This window comes from Propithecus coquereli, unplaced genomic scaffold (genome assembly GCF_000956105.1).
Source record: "Propithecus coquereli isolate 6110/MARCELLA unplaced genomic scaffold, Pcoq_1.0 Scaffold104, whole genome shotgun sequence".
Taxonomy (NCBI): domain Eukaryota; kingdom Metazoa; phylum Chordata; class Mammalia; order Primates; family Indriidae; genus Propithecus; species Propithecus coquereli.
Window position 1 is genome coordinate 857198 of NW_012134303.1, and position 5819 is coordinate 863016.

The following is a 5819-nucleotide window of genomic DNA, read 5'->3' on the forward strand; positions in this document are numbered from 1 at the left end:
CTCTTGCTCAGGCTGGTCTCGAACTCCTGACCTTGAGCGATCCACCCGCCTCGGCCTCCCAGAGTGCTAGGATTACAGGTGTGAGCCACCGCACCCGACCCCTTTTGTATTTCTTATAAGGCAGATTAGCTAAGAACAACTTTTCTCAGTTTTTGTCTATCTGGGAATGCCTTTATTTCACCTTCAATTTTGAAAGATAGATTTGTTTATCATAGGACTCTTAGTTGATAGTTTTCTTTCTTTTGAGCACTTTCGTTATGTTATCCCACTATCTTCATGCCTCCACTGTTTTTTGCTGAGGAGCCAGCTATTAATCTTGTCAGACTGCCCTTAAATGTGAAGTCATTTTTCTCTTGCTGCTTTCAAGATCTCCTTGTTGTTGACTTTTAGCATTTTCATCATGATGAGTCTGTTTGTGAATATCTTTGTGTTTATCCAATTTGGAGTTTGTTGATCTTCCTTGATGTGCAGCTTAGTTTTTCAATAAATTTGGGAAGTTTTCAACCATTACTTATTTGAATAATTTTCCTTTGCTTTTCTCTCCTCTCATGTTGATACTTCAGTGACATTTATGTTGGTGCACTTCATGGTGTCCCACATTTCTCTGGGCTCTCTGATCATTTTTCTTAATCTTTTTTCTGATTATCCTTTGTATTGTATACACTCTATTAGTCTACTTTCAAGTTCACTAAAGTTCACTAATTCTTTCTTCGGTCAATTCAAAGCTACTTTTGAGCTCCTCTAGTGAATTTTTCATTTCAGTTATAAGATTTTTCAACTCTAGAATTTCCATGTGGTTATTTTTATAATATATAATTTCTACGTATTTATTGATATTTCTATTTGATGCAACATCATCATCATCGTATCTTCCTTTACTTCTTTCATAATGGTTTCTTTTAGTTCTTGGAACATACTTATAATGGGTACACTGAATATCCTATATCTGTGATATCCTACATCTGGTCACTGTCAGGGGCAGTTTCTGTTGCCTGTTTTTCCCCCCAGTGTATGTATGGGTCATTCTTTCCTGTTTTTTGCATGTCTTATAATTTCTTGCTGTAAACTAGATGTTTTAGATAATATGTTGTAGCAACTCTGGTTACTGTACACCTCGGGGCTTGTTATTTGCCTGTTTATTTCTTTAATGACTGGGTATATGATTTTAGTGAAGTCTATGTCTCTCCCTCCAGCATTAAGCCTCTGATGCCACTCCTCGGGGAGGTTCATCTTTTGGTATGCCCACAGTCACCCTAAGATGACAATGATTTTGAAAGGGCTTTTTTAGTCTCCTTTACCTGACCATATTCAACTTCTAGGCTCCTTTAATTGCTAGCAGATTGGTCTATTATTTTCAACAATTACCCTTGTGCATCAATGTGCATCAATGCTCTACAGACTGATTCAATAAAATTTGGGCTCCAGTGAAAGAACAGTTCTCAGTGTCAGTGTTTGATATTTGATATTTGTTTTGACCCCAGGAGGGCTCCTGCCAGCCATATTTTTCTCTGGCTCTCTTTAAAACTCTAGCCAGACAACAGTTAATAGCTAATTTCACCAAATCCATGTATCACTTCCCAATTTTCTCCACCACAACCTCCACTGTTTTGGGAGCACCCTTGGCTTGACATTTTCCATGCTCTGTTGCAAATAAAGTCAGTTCTACTGGAAAAGTATTAGAAGATATATGCTTTATGGCTTGCCTCTCTCCCTAGGCAAAATCTCTGAGCCAGGGCTCTGGATCTGAGGGTGGGGACAATAGCACTCTTCTTTCTGAATGACACTCCTGCTTTAGGAGCTGACCTTTCAGTGGACGGGGGAACAACAGCCTGAGATCCTCTCAGCTTACTTTTCTGCAAAACCATGCCTCAAAGCCAGGGCAAGGATAAAAAGGGCCCCAGCATTCTCAGCGGTGCCACACCCAGGGGATAGCCTCCATTCCATCAGTGGGGACTGAATGAAAGAAGGGAGTTCCCACCTCTTGACTGCACTCGCCCAGAACTTAGACTCAGCAACAGGTAGTTGGGGCAGGATAAGAAATGCTGACATCCTCTTCTTCCCAAGAAGAAAGCCCTTGACTGAGCTGCAGGAATAGGATGCCTTGTGTTCTTGGCTGCCAGTCAGGAGTTCAGTTTATGTCTGATGAGCTGGGAGTGGGGACAGAGGGAGAAGTCTAGGTTCAAATACCACAGATTCCAACCATTCTTATGGAGTTTTTATAGATTTTCTTGAAAGATGTTTCTCCACTGATATGACAGTATCCTGTGCCACATTCTACATGACCCTTAAGACCATTTCCAGAGGTTTTAAATGATTGTCGGTTTGGTTTGGTTTGGTTTTAGAATTTTTACCAGTTTCACTGGAGAGTAGATCTGCAGAGCTCTTCATGATTCCGCTCCAGAAATCAATCTACTAGACATTACTTCTCCTGAAAGACTTCACTGGCAACTGGGTTAGGTCCTCTTACTCTGTGTTCTAAGTGCCCCTTCAGCATTTACAGTACTCCATTTCTGGTTTTCTCCCATTATATCATGAGCTCCATGAGAATATGAAGGCTACATATACTTCATTCTCTTTTACATCTTCAGGCTTGCTTGGCACATAGTAGACAATAAATATTGATTGAACTGAATGTATATTTCTTATATTTCTACTAAGTGGAAAGAGCTATGTCCTGGGAATTAGAACTCTAAACTATGATGCTGAGATTGAGAGGTAGATATGGGCAGGCAGTGCCTGGCACAGAAAAGTGCCCAACCAATATCAAATAAGATATGGTAAAAGAATGAAAGAATGAATGAGATCTAGATTGGGTACTTACTAATAAATGAAACTGAGTAATAGTTAAGAGCACAGAATTAAAAACTAGACTATAAGAGTTTTAATTCCTGCTCCGCCACTTCCTATCTGTTGCTTAACCTCACTGTCTATATTAGCACCTACCTCATAGGATTTTTTAGAGGATACAATGCAATAATGAATATACATATACAATAATGCCGTGCATATATCAGTATTTATATAAGTGCTATTTTATTTTCTTTTATGCATGTGTAAAAAAACTAGGATAATTCTGTATGTGCTATTTTATAACCTGGATTTTAAAAATAGTTAATGCTTTTTTTCCTTCTTGCAAAAAGGATACCTTTTTCTTGGAGCTAATTTAGACTATAGAAGTAATAACCACCTGATGGTCAGCATCAGAAATGCATCTTTAATCTCAAAGATGAAGACAACCAAATGGGAAGGGGTGAGGAAGGGACAGGGGCCCCAAGCCACCAGGCAGAGTTTTCTAAGTATAAAATGTGGCACACTATACTGTCATGCTACTAATGCCTGGGTCTCTGAAAGTCATGACAGGAAATGTAGCCCCTAACTGAGAAGCTGGGAAAGGAGTATAAATGGGAGAGGAGGAAGAGAGGTAGGGAGTAGGGGTTTGTATCTGTGTGTGTGTGTGTGTGTGTGTGTGTGTGTGTGTGTGAGAGAGAGAGAGAGAGAGAGAGAGAGAAACAGAGAAAGAGAAAATAAATGAACATTTATTTTGGATGTTTTAATGAGACATAGATAAAAATGATCTGTACCAGCAATACCTAAAATATTACCACAGTTTTACTAGTCTTTAAAAATAATTTCTTGCTTATTATCATATCCACCTAATTTGTTTTAGAATATTTGAAAAGTATGGGAAGTCATAAATTAGGGATTTATGATTTGACCTATCACCCATCACCACAAGAGCCAAAGGTAATCACAGGTAAAACATTAGTATATTTCTTTTGGTATTTATATACACTATATATAAACCTAGAAGATAAATAAATAAATAAAATTGCCTAAGTTCTATGAATTGAATGTTTGTGTCCCCCTAAACTTCATATGTTGAAGCCTAATTCCCAATGTGATGGTATTTGGACGTAGAGTTTTGGGGAGGCAATTAGGTTATATGGGTGGAGTTCTCATGAATAGGATTAGTGCCCTTATAAGAAGAGACATGAGAGAGCTTGCTTCCTCCCTTTCTGCTCTCCACCATGTGATGATAATATAATGAGATGAATGCCATCTACAAACCAGGAAGTGGGCCCTCATCAGACATCAGATCTGCTGACACTTTGATCTTGATCAGCCTCCAGAACTGTGAGAAATAAATGTTTATTGTTTAAGCCACAAAGTCTATGGTATTTTGGTAGCCTGAATTGACTAAGACACTGATAAACTAGATAAGTGAAAAAGTAAAAGATTTCTCTCTTGGGAGTCAGTAGACCTCACAAAGGTGGCTCTACATCTAGTTCTACCACTATCTTGTTTGGTGACCTAAGGAAGCCTCTTAATTTTTCTGGGTCTCAGTCTCTCAATTTGTAAAATAAAGCCCTTGGACTGAAATATTTCTAAGATTGTTCTGGTTTTCACTACACATGATCTGTGAAGGCTTAAAACTTGAGATCATAAATTCTACCCTATAAATCCAGAATTAGGCAAAGGCATAGAAAACATGGCTATAAAATCCACTGTTCTGTAACCTACTAATCCATTCTTTCTCCTACTAATCCATTCTTTCTCCTTAGAGTTTATTTTATTCTTCTATTTCCAACCCTTTGTAGTGACTTTGCACATTATTACCCAGTCAGTACACAGGTAGACAATTGTGAACAAATATGGTAAATTTTTTCTAGCAAAAATTAATTTCTTAGAAATCTTTAAGGTAGGAAAGGCTGTGGAAATTTCATTGTAGGTCCTAGTGAAGAATTTTTTCTCAATATGCCTTTAAAGGTTTTTAAATTGTTTCATATCTGGTCAAGTTGAGATTTTTAAGAACTTCATTTTTAATCTGCAATAAAAGTTTACAACTTGATTTTTTTCAAAAAAGTCAACAAACTGCAAGCACCTATTAATAAAGGTCTTAAATAATTTTAAAAAATGGCTGCAAATTATTTGGCACCTCTCCCATCAAGAGGTAGGATCTACATTCCATCCCCTTGAATTTTGGAAGAGGGCTTATGACAGTTTCGATCAATAGAGTAAATGATGCTATGTGACTTTCAAGGCCAGGTAACAAAAGGCCATACAGCTTCTGCCTTATTTACAGGGAACATTTGCTTTCGAAGCCCTGAGATGGCCATCTTGGATATGCTACATGTGGCCCTGCTGGTTGCCAGTCCCAGATAAGCCTGTCCTTCAGCCATCTCAGTTTTGGCTGTCACAGGACCCAGCTGTTTGAGTCATCTACAGGTTTTTAAGTTACTCTAAGCTGAGTCTTCCTGGCTGAGGCCCCAGACATTGTGGAGCAGAGAAGAGCAGTCCCCACTGTGTGCTTCCTGATTCCTGACTCACAAAATCTGTGAGAATAAATATCAGTTATAGTTTACACCAGTGAATTTTGGCATGGTTTGTTACCCATAAATAGATAACTGGAAGAGTCACCTGTTATGCTGTAGTTGATACCTACAGGCACACAATAGACACAAAGCCAATAGGTTATCAAGTCAGCCGAACACAGGTAGAGAAGTGTGAGAAAAGGTGAGAAAATGAATGCAGACTTCTAAATTAGCAGCTTATTTTTGAGAAATGAATTTCACATAAACTTTTGTGCTTCCCGTTCTTTCCTATGGAGCAGCCGCAGCACCTGCCCTGATGCTGATCCTCTGTCCCCAGACTCAACCCAGCGCTGACCCCAGCCTCATACAGATGTCGGATGGGAGAGCCTGTGCTTGAGTAAGAAACAGTCTCACTGGAGACATTCAAGCAAAAGTTGGACAACTTTTCCAGAACAGAAAGGAAACTCATGCATCAGCAAAGGTGACTAATAAACGTACCAAAAGAAT